At 54.2% G+C, this 19952-nt stretch overlaps 1 pseudogene; it reads right to left on the reverse strand.

Annotated features, from left to right (window-relative positions):
• Positions 1–5933, reverse strand: part of LOC145362526 (E3 ubiquitin-protein ligase PDZRN3-B pseudogene) — a 41997-nt pseudogene extending 36064 nt beyond the window's left edge.
• Between the last annotated feature and the right edge of the window lie 14019 nt (positions 5934–19952).

Consider the following 19952-nt stretch of genomic DNA (forward strand, 5'->3'; position numbering starts at 1 on the left):
GGGGGTGGGCGGGCGGGCGGGGGAGAGGGGAGGGGGGTGGGCGGGCGGGCGGGGGGAGAGGGGAGGGGGGTGGGCGGGCGGGCGGGGGAGAGGGGAGGGGGGTGGGCGGGCGGGCGGGGGGAGAGGGGAGGGGGGTGGGCGGGCGGGGGGAGAGGGGAGGGGGGTGGGCGGGCGGGGGGAGAGGGGAGGGGGGTGGGCGGGCGGGGGGAGAGGGGAGGGGGGTGGGCGGGCGGGGGGAGAGGGGAGGGGGGTGGGCGGGCGGGCGGGGGAGAGGGGAGGGGGGTGGGTGGGCGGGCGGGCGGGCTGGGGAGAGGGGAGGGGGGTGGGCGGGCGGGGGGAGAGGGGAGGGGGGTGGGCGGGCGGGGGGAGAGGGGAGGGGGGTGGGCGGGCGGGGGGAGAGGGGAGGGGGGTGGGCGGGTGGGGGAGAGGGGAGGGGGGTGGGCGGGCGGGCGGGCGGGGGAGAGGGGAGGGGGGTGGGTGGGCGGGCGGGCGGGCTGGGGAGAGGGGAGGGGGGTGGGCGGGCGGGCGGGCTGGGGAGAGGGGAGGGGGGTGGGTGGGCGGGCGGGCGGGCTGGGGAGAGGGGAGGGGGGTGGGTGGGCGGGCGGGCGGGGGAGAGGGGAGGGGGTGGGTGGGCGGGGGAGAGGGGCGGGGGGTGGGTGGGCAGGCGGGGGAGAGGGGAGGGGGGGGGTGGGTGGGCGGGCGGGGGAGAGGGGAGGGGGGTGGGTGGGTGGGCGGGCGGGCGGGCTGGGGAGAGGGGAGGGGGGTGGGCGGGCGGGCGGGCTGGGGAGAGGGGAGGGGGGTGGGTGGGTGGGCGGGCGGGCGGGCTGGGGAGAGGGGAGGGGGGTGGGCGGGCGGGCGGGCTGGGGAGAGGGGAGGGGGGTGGGTGGGCGGGCGGGGGAGAGGGGAGGGGGGTGGGTGGGTGGGCGGGCGGGCGGGCTGGGGAGAGGGGAGGGGGGTGGGCGGGCGGGCGGGCTGGGGAGAGGGGAGGGGGGTGGGCGGGCGGGCGGGCTGGGGAGAGGGGAGGGGGGTGGGCGGGCGGGCGGGCTGGGGAGAGGGGAGGGGGGTGGGTGGGCGGGCGGGCGGGCTGGGGAGAGGGGAGGGGGGTGGGTGGGCGGGCTGGGGAGAGGGGAGGGGGGTGGGTGGGCGGGCGGGCTGGGGAGAGGGGAGGGGGGTGGGTGGGCGGGCGGGCTGGGGAGAGGGGAGGGGGGTGGGTGGGCGGGCGGGCTGGGGAGAGGGGAGGGGGGTGGGTGGGCGGGGGAGAGGGGAGGGGGGTGGGCGGGCGGGGGAGAGGGGAGGGGGGTGGGCGGGCGGGGGAGAGGGGAGGGGGTGGGTGGGCGGGGGAGAGGGGCGGGGGGTTGGTGGGCGGGCGGGGGAGAGGGGAGGGGGGTGGGTGGGTGGGTGGGCGGGCGGGGGAGAGGGGAGGGGGGTGGGTGGGTGGGCGGGCGGGCGGGGGAGAGGGGAGGGGGGTGGGCGGGCGGGCGGGCGGGGGAGAGGGGAGGGGGGTGGGTGGGCGGGCGGGGGAGAGGGGAGGGGGGGGTGGGTGGGCGGGCGGGGGAGAGGGGAGGGGGGGGTGGGTGGGCGGGCGGGGGAGAGGGGAGGGGGGTGGGTGGGCGGGCGGGGGAGAGGGGAGGGGGGTGGGCGGGCGGGGGAGAGGGGAGGGGGGTGGGCGGGCGGGCGGGGAGAGGGGAGGGGGGCGGGGAGAGGGGCGGGTGGGTGGGCGGGCGGGCGGGGGAGAGGGGAGGGGGGCGGGTGGGCGGGCGGGCGGGGGAGAGGGGAGGGGGGCGGGTGGGCGGGCGGGCGGGGGAGAGGGGAGGGGGGCGGGTGGGCGGGCGGGCGGGGAGAGGGGAGGGGGGCGGGCGGGCGGGGGAGAGGGGAGGGGGGTGGGCGGCGGGCGGGGGAGAGGGGAGGGGGGTGGGCGGGCGGGCGGGGCAGAGGGGATGGGGGTGGGCGGGCGGGCGGGGGAGAGGGGAGGGGGGTGGGCGGGCGGGCGGGGGAGAGGGGAGGGGGGTGGGCGGGCGGGTGGGCGGGGGTAGAGGGGGCGAGGGGCGGGTGGGCGGGGGTAGAGGGGGAGAGGGGCGGGTGGGCGGGGGTAGAGGAGGAGAGGGGTGGGTGGGCGGGGGTAGAGGGGGAGAGGGGCGGGTGGGCGGGGGTAGAGGGGGAGATGGGGAGAGGGGCGGGTGGGCTGGTGGAGAGGGGGAGAGGGGCGGGGGTAGAGGGGGAGATGGGCGGGAGTAGAGGGGGAGATGGGCGGGAGTAGAGGGGGAGATGGGCGGGAGTAGAGGGGGAGAGGGGCGGGTGGGCGGGGGTAGAGGGGGAGAGGGGCGGGTGGGCGGGGGTAGAGGGGGAGAGGGGCGGGTGGGCGGGAGGAGAGGGGGAGAGGGGCGGGTGGGCGGGGTAGAGGGGGAAAGGGGCGGGTGGGTGGGGGTAGAGGGGGAGAGGGGCGGGTGGGCGGGGGTAGAGGGGGAGAGGGGCGGGTGGGCGGGGGTAGAGGGGGAGAGGGGCGGGTGGGCGGGAGGAGAGGGGGAGAGGGGCGGGGGTAGAGGGGGAGAGGGGCGGGGGTAGAGGGGGCGGGTGGGCGGGGGGAGAGGGGGAGGGGGCGGGTGGGCGGGGGTAGAGGGGGAGGGGGCGGGTGGGCGGGGGTAGAGGGGGAGGGGGCGGGTGGGCGGGGGGAGAGGGGGAGGGGGCGGGTGGGCGGGGGGAGAGGGGGAGGGGGCGGGTGGGCGGGGGGAGAGGGGGAGGGGGCGGGTGGGCGGGGGGAGAGGGGGAGGGGGCGGGTGGGCGGGGGGAGAGGGGGAGGGGGCGGGTGGGCGGGGGGAGAGGGGGAGGGGGCGGGTGGGCGGGGGGAGAGGGGGAGGGGGCGGGTGGGCGGGGGGAGAGGGGGAGGGGGCGGGTGGGCGGGGGGAGAGGGGGAGGGGGCGGGTGGGCGGGGGGAGAGAGGTAGGAGCGGGTGGGCGGGGGGAGAGGGGGAGGGAGCGGGTGGGCGGGGGGAGAGGGGGAGGGGGCGGGTGGGCGGGGGGAGAGGGGGAGGGGGCGGGTGGGCGGGGGGAGAGGGGGCGGGTGGGCGGGGGAGAGGGGGAGGGTGGGCGGGGGGAGAGGGGGCGGGGGGCGGGGGGAGAGGGCGGGAGGGGGCGGGGGGGCGGGGGGAGAGGGCGGGAGGGGGCGGGTGGGCGGGGGGAGAGGGCGGGTGGGCGGGGGGAGAGGGGGAGGGGGCGGGTGGGCGTGGGGAGAGGGGGAGGGGGCTGGTGGGCGTGGGGAGAGGGGGAGGGGGCGGGTGGGCGGGGGGATAGGGGGAGGGGGCGGGTGGGCGGGGGGATAGGGGGAGGGGGCGGGTGGGCGGGGGGATAGGGGGAGGGGGCGGGTGGGCGGGGGGATAGGGGGAGGGGGCGGGTGGGCGGGGGGATAGGGGGAGGGGGCGGGTGGGCGGGGGGAGAGGGGGAGGGGGCGGGTGGGCGGGGGGAGAGGGGGAGGGGGCGGGTGGGCGGGGGGAGAGGGGGAGGGGGCGGGTGGGCGGGGGGAGAGGGGGAGGGGGCGGGTGGGCGGGGGGAGAGGGGGAGGGGGCGGGTGGGCGGGGGGAGAGGGGGAGGGGGCGGGTGGGCGGGGGGAGAGGGGGAGGGGGCGGGGGGAGAGGGGGAGGGGGAGGGGGCGGGGGGAGAGGGGGAGTGGCGGGTGGGCGGGGGAGAGGGGGAGGGGCGGGTGGGCGGGGGGAGAGGGGGAGAGGGTCGGGTGGGCGGGGGGAGAGGGTCGGGTGGGCGGGGGTAGAGGGGCGGGTGGGCGGGGTTAGAGGGGGAGAGGGGCGGGTGGGCGGGAGGAGAGGGGGAGAGGGGCGGGTGGGCGGGGGTAGAGGGGGAGAGGGGCGGGTGGGCGGGAGGAGAGGGGGAGAGGGGCGGGGGTAGAGGGGGAGAGGGGCGGGGGTAGAGGGGGAGAGGGGCGGGGGTAGAGGGGGAGAGGGGGAGAGGGGCGGGTGGGCGGGGGTAGAGGGGGAGAGGGTCGGGTGGGCGGGTGGAGAGGGTCGGGTGGGCGGGGGGAGAGGGTCGGGTGGGCGGGGGGAGAGGGGGAGAGGGTCGGGTGGGCGGGGGGAGAGGGGCGGGTGGGCGGGGGGAGAGGGGCGGGGGGGCGGGGGTCGAGGGGGAGAGGGGCGGGGGGGCGGGGGTAGAGGGGGAGAGGGGCGGGTGGGCGGGGTTAGAGGGGGAGAGGGGCGGGTGGGCGGGGGTAGAGGGGGAGAGGGGCGGGTGGGCGGGAGGAGAGGGGGAGAGGGGCGGGAGGAGAGGGGGAGAGGGGCGGGGGTAGAGGGGGAGAGGGGCGGGGGTAGAGGGCGGGGGTAGAGGGGGAGAGGGGCGGGTGGGCGGGGGTAGAGGGGCGGGTGGGCGGGGGTAGAGGGGGAGAGGGGCGGGTGGGCGGGGGTAGAGGGGGAGAGGGGCGGGTGGGCGGGGGGAGAGGGGAGAGGGGGTGGGCGGGGGGAGAGGGGGAGAGGGGGGGTGGGCGGGGGGAGAGGGGGAGAGGGGGGGTGGGCGGGGGGAGAGGGGGAGAGGGGGGGTGGGCGGGGGGAGAGGGGGAGAGGGGGGGGTGGGCGGGGGGAGAGGGGGAGAGGGGCGGGTGGGCGGGGGGAGAGGGGGAGAGGGGCGGGTGGGCGGGGGGAGAGGGGGAGAGGGGCGGGTGGGCGGGGGGAGAGGGGGAGAGGGGCGGGTGGGCGGGGGGAGAGGGGGAGAGGGGCGGGTGGGCGGGGGGAGAGGGGGAGAGGGGCGGGTGGGCGGGTGGGCGGGGGGAGAGGGGCGGGTGGGCGGGGGGAGAGGGGGAGAGGGGCGGGTGGGCGGGGGGAGAGGGGCGGGTGGGTGGGGGGAGAGGGGGAGAGGGGCGGGTGGGCGGGGGGAGAGGGGCGGGGGGAGAGGGGGAGAGGGGCGGGGGGGCGGGGGGAGAGGGGCGGGGGGAGAGGGGGAGAGGGGCGGGGGGGCGGGGGGAGAGGGGCGGGGGGGCGGGGGGAGAGGGGGAGAGGGGCGGGTGGGCGGGAGAGAAGGAGGGGGGAGAGGGAGGGGGGAGCGGGGGGCGGGCGGGGGGAGAGGTGCTGTGGGCGGGGGGGAGGTTGGGGGGAGAGCTGCGGGGGGGAGATGGGAAAGGAAAGGGACACTCACAGTGCAGTGAGCAGGGCTGCGGCTGCTGCTGGTCAGGGAGTGGATCCTGGCGCTGTACTGGGTGAACTTCCTCTGGTATTTGAGAGCTGTCATCTGGAGCTCGCTCTGCAGCGCTGACAGTTGGGCGAGCAGCGACTTCTCGCGCCGGCCGGACCTCAGCCCCTGGCGCTTGAGCTCGCGCTGCAGGGCGGCCAGCTGAGCCTGCAGCGCCTGGCCGTGCGCCTGCAGCGCCCGCACGCAGCAGTGCGAGCCCAGGCGCTGCTCGCCGTGCAGCAGCGCCAAGCCGCAGCCCCGCTGGCACATGCCCACCGGCCGATGCTCGCAGCTGCCCCGCATGTGCGCGTCCATGTCCCGCAGGCTCAGCGTCTCGCCGCAGCCCTTGTGGCGGCACTTGGCCGGCGAGAAGTCGCACATCTCCGCGTGCTCGGCCAGCTGCCCCAGCCTCACCCGCCGGCGGCAGCCCCGCTCGTAGTGGTCGCAGCGGATCTCCAGCTTGAGGATGAGGTTCCGCAGCGGCAGGACGTGGTTCAGCTCCTGGGGGCCGAGCCTCCGGCACTGCGCCGGGCAGTTGCCCCGCTGCACAATCCAGGGCAGAAGGCAGCCGGCACAGAAGACGTGTCCGCAGGGGGTGGCCAGGGGATCCTCCAGCACTTTATTGCACAAGTTGCACTTGAAGTCGGGGTCCACGTCCTCGCTGAAGCGCTCCAGGTCGAATCCCATTTTGGTTTTCTTTCTAAGTATTCCCCGAATGAGTTAAAATAAAGAAAAGTTTTGCGGAGGCGCAGCGGCCAAAGCTTTCAGCGCTGCCCGCGGGGAAAGCTGCACTGCCGCTTGCTCAACTCTTGCACTGGCCAGGCTGATACTTCCTCGAAAAAGAGTGTCCAAGCACCGCCTACCGGCTTCATTATAGCAACAGGACAACCCCGGAGTAAAACATCTCCCTCTCTCCTTCCCCCAGCCCAAAATATAAAAAAAAACTGCAACTATTGCACAGGGTTCGTACACTCACTCCTTAAATACCTACCTCCAGTTGTGATCAATAATCACACTGTAAATGTCTCAACTGCTCTGAGATTCAATGGGGAATACTCTGCAGTTTTTTTGCGGTGGGAATTGGTTCAAAGTGATGGAGACTGCTACATTTTCTAAAAGTCTGAGCTGGAAAAGTTTCTTCTCCTGTAGCTGTCGCCCTGATACTGGGTTACAATTTTGTAACGCTTGTGGTGATGGTGGGGAAGCTGCTCCCTTCTGGATCTTTGTAACTACTCCAGCTATCCATCACCCTCCCCTGTTCAAATATACAGCTCCGCAATATCGCTGGAGATTAAAACGATGCATCGAAATACGAAGGGTTTGCAAACTTGTTCAAGCAGCCTATTTCTGACCCACACTGTACCTGCAAACTATCAATCTGCCAGACTCTCGATCAACATCTGAAAGGCCGCTTCTCATGTGAACAGTTGCGCAGGAAAACGAGTGTGGGGCAGTCCCGCGGCAGCTCCGCAGCCCAGTCCAGAGGTCACTAGATACTCATCAGTCCCAGACACCGCAATCTTCAAAGCCACATCGTGTGCTGAAATGAATGAGATGCTCGCGCGTCTGTGTGCTATAAATGCGGTGTGCCATTATAATTCAACTTCCCACCTACAAACTGCAGCACTCAGCAAACAGGGCTTCAGCTCCAAGGAAAGGATGCGGTGGAGGAGGGGGAGGAGAAAGGGTGGGAGAAAGAAAGGGTGGAGGAGGGGGAGAAGGGGTGGAGGAGAGGGAGAAAAGGGGTAGAGGGGAGGGCGACAGGCAGGAGGAAGGAGAAGGGGTGGTGGGGGAGGGTGGGGAGAGGGACGGGGGAGGGAGTGTGATCAGAGCTGGAGGTGGAAGGGGAGGGTGGGAAGAGAGCTGGGTTGGGAGAATGGGGAAAAGGATGGGATGGGAGAATGGGGAGAGGGATGGGATGGGAGAATGGGGAGAGGGATAGGGTGGGAGCATGGGAGAGGAATCGGGTGGGAGAATGGGGAGAGGGATTTGGTGGGAGAATGGGGAGAGGGATTGGGTGGGAGAATGGGGGAGAAGGATGGATGGGAGGATGGTGAAGAGGGGTGGGGAGGAGGGAGGAGACGGATGAGGGTGGGAACAATGGAGTGGGAGGGAGAGGAAGAGGAGTGGGGAGATGGGGGAAGAGGAGGAGAGGGATGGGGTGGGAGGGAAGGGGAAGACAGGGAGGGAGAAGTGGGGAGAGGGGGTAGGGAGGTTAAGAGGTATGGAGAGGAGGGATGGGGATGGAGGGCAATAGGGGAGGAAGAGATATGTGAACTTGACCTGCATGAAAATAGATGAACTGTGAACAGCACATGCCAGAGCAAATGAAAAGGTTGCTGTGTGTACTGAGTGCCATGGACAGGATGAAGTGGTGATCTCCGGAGGAACTGAGGCCCGATGGAGATATGAGGGCGTGTGTGAGTCAGTGGTATGAACTTTGGGCTGGCAGTGATTGTGTGATGTGAGTTGAGAATGGTGAGATGGTTACCTTGCACTGGCGGCACAGATGCGATCATTCATCCCCTCCCTGCACTGGGTGGCTGACCTGTGCAGCGTTAGCACTCACCATCATTGCAATTGTCTCCCAAATGGGAGTGGTGAGATTGCTGGAGCTCCTGCAACCACCGCGCGAATCAGAACATCACTAGTGGGCCTCCACCGCATCCAAGAGGCATTCCAGGGACACCTCACTGAATCTGGGGTGGAACTCTTCTTTCTAGGCCATGTCTTCACTGGAGCAGTTCTGGGCTGGAAGCATTGAGAACTGTGTGCACGACTGTAGTTTATGGTGTTTGGAGTGAGGATGTGATGGCATGGCAGGCAAATCAGAGGCTAAACGGCATGTTTCCTATGCCTGAATAATTTACGAAGCGGGAAGCTGACACTATGCCGCAAGAACCCACCATTGTAGCCAGCAGAAAGACAGCCAATTTTCACGCCTGCTGCCTCTCTTCATGCAATTCAGGCAAAATATAGCAATTGGCCACTCACCCTTAAAGCCTGGACATTTTTCATGCTCAGTGAAGTTGGAACACTTCCCTTTCCCCATCCACCACTCCCCCCATAACCTCTTTCAGAAAAACTACAAAGCAATCATAATTTAAAAGAGCGAGAGACATGGAAGAAACATGATGCACATTACAGGATGATGCATTTCAGTGGGATTTCTGTTATAACTTTCTAAGTTTGGCAAACCTTTCTTCACAAATGCATTTTGGTAAAGGGAGTGAGAGCCCATTTATGTACTCTAATCTAATCTTAAAAGTTCAAGTGAGTTACAAGTCACTGGGGGAGTGGATTTCCTCCCATCAATAATTTTTCTAGAAGATTTGGTAGGACTACGACATACTACTGCAGAATTATCAAAAGGGAACATTTCATCTTAGCTGCGGTGTGAGTGTCACTGTGTAAAGCTGATGAATTTTTCAATTAAATAACACCTTCTAAAGTTCATTGCATGGCATCAATTGATTTTCTGTATTATAATTCTGACACACATACTAGTTGATTTCATAATATAGTTTCATGGAATATTTGATCCTGGAGTTCCATAGTGACTTTTCTAAACAGTCTGTATTATTCCTATTAAAACCATCCTTTTCAGAACTAGCCGAAATCCAGTATTGCATCTTAGTCAAGAATACTAGTTTACAGCAAGATGCTGTATTCTCAGACTGAAGTCCAGCTTAGTCCAGGGATAGAAGAATTACTTAACTAGTGAGTGCATCACTTTGGGTTGGCCTTGTACATTTTATCTTTAGTAGTTTCCAGCCGATGCCCGGCACTAGGATTTTAAATAGAGAAATGAAAAACAAGCATGAATTTAAAAAATTTAGGGCATTGCATGTGGCCAGTGCAGGAAGTTGCTACCTGTGGGACTTAGAGTTTCTGTTGCATTGCAGTTTCATACACAGTTGTTTCTTTATCAAGACCTAGAAGCACACCACTGTGTTACATTTCCACTGCCAAACAAGGGAACATGTGAGCACATAGAAAGTATTTCAGAGCATAACCTTTTGTGTTTTCAAAATAGTGAGAGTGAGCTGGAATTTATTAAGTACACATACAAAACTAAAAGTATGGAAACAAATCCAGTTTAACATATTGTGAGATTTCCAAAACATTTAGAATTTTCCAATATGTTTTACTTAGAATGGGGTTTAACTACAATTGTCTTTTTCTTCAAGACAACTCCCTCACAGCTCCAGGGACCTGGGTTTGATTCCTGGCTTGGGTCACTGTCTATATAGAGTTTGCACATTCTCCTCGTGTCTGCATGGGTTTCCTCCGGGTGCTTCGGTTTCCTCCCACAGTCCAAAGATGCGTGGGTTAGGTTGATTGGCCATGCTAAAAAAATGCCCTTAGTGTCCTGAGATGCATAGGTTAAAGGGATTAGTGGGTAAATATGTAGGGATATGGGGGTAGGGCCTGGGGGGCATTGTGCTGGGTGCAGACTTGATGGGCCGAATGGCCTCTTTCTGTGCTTGAGGAATTCTATGACACAGTGATGCCAGTTCCTCATCAAGTGCAAGCTTGGTGGTAACTTGTGTGGGTAATTTATTCGGTTGTTTAGTACACTGGAAGTAGGATCTGCATTTAACTTCAAGATGAACAAATTAGTAACCAAAATAAATTAGGTGATGGAGGGTGGGTGATTACAAAGATGATAAAAACTAGATTCAGGATTATTTTTGTCAAGAACAAGTGACTGAATGAATGTTTTGTTTGAGTTTTCCCCTTGTAGGCTGGAGAGTAAAATGTTGCATGAAGAATGGCCACAAGCTGAATCAGTGTCTGTTGTGCATTAAGTATTATTGTTATATGTTTTTAAAATATTATATTAAATGTTTTGCCATGTTTATTTTGGTTAACCATTTTGTGTGAACATAAGAAATAGGAGCTGGAGTAGGCCAACTAGCCCTTCGAGCCTGCCCCGCCATTCAATAAGATCATGGCTGATCTGTCGTGGCTCAGTTCCATATTCCTGCCCTCTCCCCATAACCCTTAATCCCCTCGCTTATCAAAAACCCATCAACCCGCATCTTAAAAATATTTAGCGAGGTAGCCTCCACCACTTCAACGGGCAGAGAATTCCAGAGATTCACCACCCTTTGAGTGAAGAAGTTCCTCCTCAACTCCGTTCTAAACCGCCCCCCCTTTAACTTGAGGCTGTGCCCCCTAGTCCTACTATCCTTTCTGAGTGGGAAGAGTCTCTCCACCTCTATCCTATCCATCCCATTCATCATCTTATACGTCTCAATGAGATCTCCCCTCATTCTTCTAAATTCTAACGAGTACAAGCCTAATCTATTCAGCCTCTCCTCATAGCTCAACCCCTTCAACTCCGGCATCAGCCTAGTAAACCTCCTCTGCACTCCCTCCAAGGCCAAAATATCTTTGCGTAAGTACGGCGCCCAAAACTGCACACAGTACTCTAGCTGCGGCCTCACCAATGCCCTATACAGCTGCAGCAAGACCTCCCTACTTTTATATTCAATCCCCCTCGCGATGAAGGCCAGCATCCCATTCGCCTTCCTGACCACCTGCTGCACCTGCAAGCTGGGTTTTTGCGACTCATGCACAAGGACCCCGAGGTCCCTCTGCACCGTCGCCTGCTGCAGTTTTTCTCCACATAAGTAATAATCCTTCCTACCATTATTCCTACCAAAGTGGACCACCTCGCACTTGCCAACATTAAATTCCATTTGCCATTTCCTGGCCCATTCGCCCAGCCTATCTAGATCCTTCTGTAGACTCTCCACACCCTCCGCACAATTTGCCTTTCCACCAATTTTGGTGTCATCAGCAAATTTCGACACCCTACACTCGATTCCCTCCTCCAGATCATCTATATAAATGGTAAATAGCTGAGGCCCCAGCACCGACCCCTGGGGCACTCCACTAGTCACCATCCGCCAATCCGAATAGCACCCATTGACCCCCACTCTCTGCCTCCTATTTGACAACCAGTCCTCTATCCACGCTAACACCCTACCCCCAACTCCATGCCCCCTGACCTTCTGCAATAACCTCTTGTGAGGTACCTTGTCAAACGCCTTCTGAAAATCAAGAAAGACCACATCCACCGGCTCCCCTCTATCCACCACCCTAGACACATCCTCATAGAACTCCAGTAAATTTGTCAGACACGACTTCCCTTTAACGAAACCGTGCTGCGTCTGCTCTATCAAGCAGTTCCCCTCAAGATGCCTCGCTATTTCGTCCTTGGTGACGGATTCTAACATTTTACCTACAACAGACGTTAAACTAACAGGCCTATAATTCCCCGCCTTTTGCCTGGCACCCTTCTTAAACAACGGTGTAACATTAGCTGTTTTCCAATCTTCCGGCACTTCCCCGGAATCCAGTGACGTCTGGAAAATAACCACCAAGGCATCCACTATCACCTCCGCCATTTCTTTCAGGACCCTCGGATGCATTCCATCCGGTCCTGGGGACTTGTCCACAATCAGCCCCTCCAGTCTGTCGAGCACCAACTCTCTAGTAACAGTAATGTCATCGAGACCCTCCAGTCCTATCACCTTTCCATCTCTAACATCTGGCAAATTATTCACGTCCTCCTCCGTGAAGACCGAAACAAAAAAGTTATTCACGACCTCAGCCATATCCCCATCCCCTACCACTAAGTCCCCCTTCTCATCCTCTAAGGGACCAACGTTCACCCTAGCCAGCCTCTTCCTTTTTATATATTTATAAAAACTCTTGCTATCCTTTTTTATATTAAGCGCTAGCCCAGCTTCATAGTTTCTCCTACCCTTCTTTATCAACTTCTTTGTCAATCTTTGTTGACATTTAAACCTCTCCCAATCCTCTTCTCGCCCACTACTCTTAGCTACTCTAAATGCCTCTGCTTTTAATTTAACACTTTCCTTCACCTCCTTCGTTATCTATGGCTTATTACCTCTCCTCCTACAGTCCTTTTTGACCATCGGAATAAATTTCTGCTGAGCACCAAGAAAGATCTCCTTAAAAATCCTCCACTGCTCCTCAGCAGACCTACCTTCCAACGCGCTCCCCCAGTCCACATTCGCAATGCATACATTGTCTGTTTGCCTTTTGATTTATTGAACATCTGATGTGAAGGTGCCATCATGAATGGAGCTGAACTTGAGGAATAATTGTTATTAGAAATTTGTAACCAAAACAATGGTTACAAAGAATTTGAACAATAACATTTTTCAATATTTTTGTTCAGTGTCATTCAAAGAGAAACCTATACATCAGATCTATCAAAAAATGTTCCAAAGCACTTCATGTACAATTAATTAATTTTGAAGTGCTTCACTTTCATTATTGAAACAAAAACAAGAGCCATTTTGGGCAGAGCAATATTCCATAAACAGCAATGCGATGAATGACAAGTTAGTTTTCATTGATGGTATTGATCAGGACACCAGAAGAGAACCCTGCTCTTTATACGGACAATTAGAATGCTATCAGTAACAATAGTGGTCAATAAAAGGGGGTTATAAGCCCCACATCAGAGTACATTACTGTGTAGATTACCTTTGTTATTATTTCCAATGGACATTCTAGTCAGACTTTGATATGCTGTATACGATTAAGTGACTTCTATTGATAAATTAACATTCCCAATGACAAAAACAGAAAATTCTGGAAAATCTCAGCAGGTCTGATAGCATCTGTGGAGAGAGAATAGAGCCAACGTTTCTAGTCTGGAGATCCTTCATCAGAGCTAAGAACAAATAAAATTAGAAAAGATTTATTCTATCAGGGTGGGGAGGGGCAGGGATACTGTAATAGGACAAAGAAAATGTAAATGAGGATGAAAGTGGCTGAGAGAGGTGCTAAAACTGTCCATTGAGTAATTAGAATATGTGACTGGCAGGATAGAGGTACAGATGGTTAAGGTAGTTGGCCTGAAGTGGGATGGGGGCAAGAAGGAGAACGGGAATGAAGAAGTGGAAAAATGGAAGTGAGAAAGAAGGATAATAAGAAGGACTCTTTGGTGTGTCTCCAAGCAGGACCCACACCTTCCTGTCACTTGCCATTTCAACACATCACCCTGCTCTCCTGTCCACATGTTCATCCTTGGCCTTTTGCAATGTTCTAGTGAACCCAAAGCAAACTGGAGGAACAGCACCTCATCTTCCAATTGGGCACTTTACAGCCTTCTGGACTGAACATTAAGTTCAACAACTTCAGAGCATGAACTCTCTACCTTTACCCTATTTCCCTATTATGAAGTCGAGTGAGAAGAAATCCATATAGTGCACAAACAATGATGTAACAGATGGGCAGAATGGCCTGTTTCTGTATCAAAATTTATGTAATACATTTAAGAATTCATCACTGACAAGTCTAAGCACATGAAAATAGAACTGAATTATACAATGTGTTAGTAACAAATGATATCACTAGTGCAGATTGATTTTTTCTCATGTTTTCTTTTGTTGCAAATTATTAATCTTAGTCAGTCTTAATCCTGCCGTCAATATTGGCACAATTCTTGAAAGAAGTCAACGAACAGTGCCTCTAAAAAGTAGGAGAGAAATACAGTAAAACCAAAGACAAAACCATTCCCACAGAATTGTTACAGCACAGAGAGGCCATTCAGCCCATCATGTTTGTGCCAGCTCTCCGACTGAATGCCATTTTCCTACCTTTTTCCTGTAACCCTGCCCATTCGTTTTTTTCAGATAACTGTCTAATTTCCTTTTGAATTCTTCGATTGAACCAGCCTCCATCTTATCATCCATTAGCTTTGAATTGAGCCCTGTATTCCAAGGTCTACTTCATTAATATATATCAGGGAAAGCAAATGTCCCAACACTGACCCCTGAAGAATTAGACAGCAAACTTTTCTCCAGGCTGATAAACATCCATTAGCATTAGTCTCTGTTCACTGTCACTCAGCTAATTTTATTTCCATGTTGCTACTGTCCCTTTTATTCCAAGAGTTGGAATTTTGCTCACAAGTTTCTTATATGGCATTGAATGAAAAACCTATTGAAAGTCCATGTGTACCACATCAACAGCATTTGCCTTATCAGTGCCCTATGTTACCTATTCAAAGAACACCAGCAAGTTAGTTAAACAATTGCCCATTTATTAACCCGGTTAAGATTTTCTTCAATTAACCACATTCATCCATGTGCCTGTTTGGCCAGATGTTCAGCTTTGCTTAAATTTAAATCTTTCCAAGGTTGTAAGAAGTCAGAGAGATTCCCCAATAACTATTCAATCTGTGATCTGATCATCTTTTAGTGCTCCATATTCACAATTTTTGTCTAGGTGGTGTGATTCTTTGATTCCCTTCATCCTATTTTTGATAAGAGCAATATTTTTATGAAGACAGAAGTATGAGTCAAATGCTCCAGTGTGCGAAGCTATCTTTTATTCCTCTTCTGTCTGGCCAGCATATCGTTTGCTATGCTCTCAATAGCATTTAACAAAGAACTAACTTCATCCTTGTTTTCTTTACTCAAAACCTGAGGTGTGGTACCGAGCAAAATATTTTCACCAATTTTGCCATTGCTCAGCCTTTATGGGTTCTGTACCACTTTGAAAGGATTCTGGAAGAGGCAAAGTATTAACCAGTTCTCACCCTGACTCAAGGATATTCTGTCCAATGCTGCACATCTTAGCAGCAGGGCTGCCCTCATTATTTAACAAAGAATTCCTACAGCGCAGAAGGAGGCCATTTGGCCCATCGAGTCTGTACTCGCAACAATCCTACCCAGGCCCTATCCCCAGAACCCCACATATTTACCATGTTAATTTACCCTGACACTAAGGGGAAATTTAGCATAGCCAATCAATCTAACCTGTTCATCTTTGGAGTGTGGGAGAAAATGGAATACTTGAAGGAAATCCATGCAGACACTGGAAGAATGTGCAAACTCTACACAGGCAGTCATTTTTGTTGTGGTTGCTGAGTTAACCTCGAAGCCCTTCATTACAAAGCTGCTGTGCACTATTGCTGGGTTTCACATGAGACTTCTCCCACTATTTTCGGCTGTTTCTCTGTTGTAATCACTGCTGTCACCATGTGTCATTGGAGGGTTTAGAATGCAATTCTTGCTCTAGAAAAGATCTTGCTGGAGGCAATGATCTTTTATTTAAAAATATATATTTACTTGTTAACTCTTTACAAAAGTTACATAAGACCGATAGATGGCTGAGGTTACTTTCTGAGATCCTTCACACTCACCTGTCAGCGAGTGACCTGATGGTGACATTATTTGTTATGCATATGGTTAATAGCTATCATTAGAGATAACCCTTTATTCCACAGTATGCCTTCAACCTCCATTTGTAACCCCCCCTTTTTGTTCCTTCTCATTTTTCCAGCTTTTACTAAAGACAAAAGCACCAGCTTTGGAAGGTATCCATTCAGTAATGGTAATACAATGTATATTTTGACTTAAAAGGCTTGTAAGGTTTCCATCAGTCTATTGGTTTTAATGTTGAATGTTTGAATTATTAATAGTAGCTCCTCTTACTTGTCAGCCCAAAGATCATTTCATCTCATTTCAAAAAAAATGTAGTTTTGTTTCCATTCTAGCACAACTTTATCCATTTGATAGAAAAACAAATGGTTGATTAAGATACTAAAGACCTAAATAAAACATGTTTCCTGAATTCTGCGTTTCAGTTGAAGCTGAATTAGTTTACTGCCACTCCTCAGGGCAGAATTAACGTTACGAAGAAATCTGAATTGTAAATGGATTAAAGGGCAACTTCAAGGGCAAAACATTTGCATTTTGCAGGGAATATTATGCAAATACGACATCTGAGTTTAATTCGTTTTTCTCTTTCGTTAACGCCAACTATCAGACTTTGACTGTGAAGTTTGAACCTTTCAGATAACTTGAGATTGTATAATGGGCAAGAATGAATACAGTTTATTTAATTATGGAGGTGGACCTGATAGCTCACAAGTGACAAAACAATAAGTTGGTTAAGGCAGCTTTCTCACAAGTGGAATAGAGGGGAAGATTCATGACTCCACGTTCAATGTATGCCTAGTGTAAGCAATTTTTTTCACAAAATGTAAGTTTATTTTAGAACAAAATTAAGAAAAAAAATGCTATTGGAAAAGAAGAAAGCTCAATCATTCCCAACTTCTGCAACAACCAAAGAATTTGGAAAATTGTACTCAAACATCATATGTTGCACTTGTGAAAGTATTATATTGCAGCAGGTCTGAGTATGCTAGACATTGAAATATATGATGCAGCTTTCAGATTTTTATAGTTATTAAAACTAGTAAGAGCCGACCATTTGGATGAACACGTGAAAATCGTAGACAGGAAAGAGCAACTGGTTCATCAAACCTGCCCTTTACTGCCACACTGATGTACACTATGACCTCCATTTCCCTCAACACCTTCCGACCAGCCAACCAGTTAAAAAAACAGGGAAGAACTTGGCCATAATTTAGAAAAAAACACACTCTGAAAAGTTCCTCTGACGGTGATCAAGCTTCAGGACTCACCAGATTTACACTGGATGATGAAGTCCCAATCTCCAATGATCAGTGAAATGCTATGTTCTCACATTTTCATCATGCAACATTCTAGAAAGTAACGACATTTATACATTACGTTCCTTGTCCTTATGATATCTCAAGCCAGTACATTATTTTTGAAATGTAAGTTTTTTTGTATCATATGAGATTTTCTACTTTCACCTGAACAAAGGTGACTTTGTTTTAATGTTTCAGTTGAAAGACTGCACTTCCTACAAATCAGCAATCCTTCAGTCCTGAGATGTCAGCCTAGATTATTTGTTTATTTTTAGCAATTCTTTCTCCTTTAAATGTGTTGTCATTACCCCTCTCCTCAAAATAAAATCCTTAACCCACCATCTTTACAAAGTGTTGGCCCACCTCCAGTCTCCCTTGCCTCTCTAAAGTCCTTGAACATGTTATCACCTCTCAAATCTGTCTGCTCCCCTCCTTACATCTGCAAGTTCCCCTATGTCTGTAATTTCCCCCCTCCTCATTGCCCAATTACCCCCTCCACCCCCACCTGCAAGTCCACTCTCAATGGCCTCAGTGCTATCACCCCTCCCCCCCCAAACACACACATGATGGAAAATTGCCACCCCATGTGCCTCACCAGTGGGCCTGCAGCTGGCAGTGCCCACTGCACAGATTAACACTGCCAGCTTGACACCATGCCAACCTGGCAGAACCAGACTATGCCCAGAGGCATTGCTTGGGGTAGTGCCATGTCTGTCTCCCCCCAAGGACCTATACTTACCTTTGAACTCTAGGAAGTTCCCTCAACTGATGCACATTTTGAAATAGTTGTTGTAAACCTTGTCAACATGACGCCACATCAATGAGGTTTGAATACTCAGTGAGGGGGGATCATGTGGCAGGAGCCAGACAATTATATTAAAAATATACCCACAAACAATAATATGAGGCTCTTGTCCTTTGTGGATATGAACCTTATGAAAAATCAGAAAAAAACAATCACATCAGCAAGAATTGCATTTCCCAATTCTCATGTATGCTCTGCCCACATTACCGTTCTCTCTGATGGAGAATGCAGGCTGAAAATCGCGCCTGCCTCCCTCCCACCCAACTCCCCACCATCCCTCCATTAAGCACAACATTAATCCTTTTCTAAACTAACAAAGTATTTACATTATAGCAAGAAACAGTAACATTGTGCCTAAATGTAAGTTAACTCAGAGCAAATGCATTGCCAAGTTTCTGAGAAGTATTGGATGTTTGCTTGTCCATCCTGCTTTAGTTATGGTGATCTTTGCTGGAGACTGATTTATGTTTTCAGAATGTTGGTAAGGATTCTTTGTGTTGCACCTTAGACTGTATTTTTGTTGCAATTGGGTTATTTGATTTTTTGATTGTGGCATTGTTCTGTTTAGTCATGTCATGATGTGGAGATGCTGGCATTGGAGTGGGGTAAGCAAAGAGGTCTCACAACACCAGGTTAAAATCCAACAGGTTTATTTGGTAGCACAAGCTACCCAACAGGTTTATTTGGTAGCACAAGCTACATGTGCTACCAAATAAACCTGTTGGACTTTTTACTAGTCATGTCATGCCATTTGGTATTCATACTTGATACAAACTTGGTTCAGGGCATACACTGATGACTTCTTCTGGTTTCCATGTGCCATCAGTTTGGCGTTGTACTTGAACTTCCTGTCCAATGTTCAGGTTGGGTGATTTATTATCCACATGCAGGTTGTAGGCATCTTTTACCTTCCTCTGTTTTTCTGAGTGGGAGTACTCCTGGGAATATTGACAAAGACTATTAGGGAATTTTGTCTATATCTGCCTGCCAAGTAGGCATTCTGCATTGGTTCCAAAGAATGAAGTTTGTCAGTTCAGAATGGGTATATGTATTCAGTTCCAACAGTGTCATGTAGCCTGCTTATTGGTGATCTATATTGCAGTTAGGTGATCCTCTTCCAATGTAAGCGCAGTGTTCCCAATTTCTGTGGTTTTCACCATTGCCTTGACAATACCATGGAGGTTGACTATGGACAGGTCCTTGCACACTAGTCAGCCTGTGATCACTGGAACTCTAGTGTCCACAAATAGAACATTTGGGGTAACTAAGATGATTTTTTTGTAATGACACTTGAGTATAATGGATCCCTGGGGTGGATTTTCTGAATCTTTGTACATGGTGACAGTAGTTGATTGAATCATCACTTGCCACTTCTGTGGGCAGATCCATTTCAATATGCAAAGTGTAAGGGTGTTTGCATCTGCATAAATTTTACCATATAGTTATGCTGACCCTGCATCCATGGGCATATACTTTGGATGGTGGAAAAGGCTCCTGTTGGTACCATTGTGCCAAAACACGACTTGAGTTGTTTAAGAGTTACTTAGACAGGCACATGAGTGGGTTGGAGATGGGAGGATATAGGAGATTGTTATAAATAAGGTTCATTAGCATTGGGACGTCCCTGGTAATGTATAAGGATGTGGAATGACACTAATGTTTTTCTCTTTTAATTCACAGGTTTTAAGTCGGTCCGCCTTGTTGTCCAACGAGGGGCATACACGCGATGGGTCGTATAAGGGCTGCTCTTGGATGTTCGAGAGTAGCCTAGTACTTCATGTCGTTAGTGTATGCTTAAACTGGACCAGATGCTGGGCAACACAACAGCTCAGTGACTATCGCTGTTTGCTGTGCAGACACATGGATTTGGGCCAGTGTCTGTGGGAGTTTGCGCATTCTCCCCGTGCTTGCATGGGTTTTCTCCGGGTGCTCCGGTTTCCTTCCACACCCCAAAGATGTGCTATTAGGTTGATTGGGGGTAATAAATTGTCCTTAAATTAGTTTTACCTCAATGTGGAATGCCATAAGCATAGATAAGGGTCATGGGTGGAGGGGGGACTGGTAATGTTAAAATGGCAGCGCGGGCTTGTTGGGCCGCAGGGCCTGTTTCCTGGGCTGTTTTTGTTCTTTGTGCTTTGTTCTTTGATGGTCACTATGCTGAATATCTATTCATTTGTGTGTCAGTTTCTTGATTTGATTGTATATCCTGGCTAAACAATTTATGAATTTTGTTCTGATGATGCTCCTATGGTTGCTTAGAATGTTTTACCTGTCTGACTTCTCATGATGTTGAATCATTTGTTTTGGCCTTTACTTGCTTTCTGCACTGATGCTTCCAGTGTCCTTTGGTGTCACATGCCTTGCACACAATGTTATAAGTTAAGAATTTTCTGTGTGCATGTAGGTGGCTGCACTGCCTGCATTGCTTACTAGGCTTGCCTGCATTTGCTATCATGTTGATGGTGGACCAATG

Source organism: Carcharhinus amblyrhynchos, chromosome 3, assembly GCF_965287045.1.
Source record: "Carcharhinus amblyrhynchos chromosome 3, sCarAmb.v2.hapA, whole genome shotgun sequence".
Classification (NCBI taxonomy): Eukaryota; Metazoa; Chordata; class Chondrichthyes; order Carcharhiniformes; family Carcharhinidae; genus Carcharhinus; species Carcharhinus amblyrhynchos.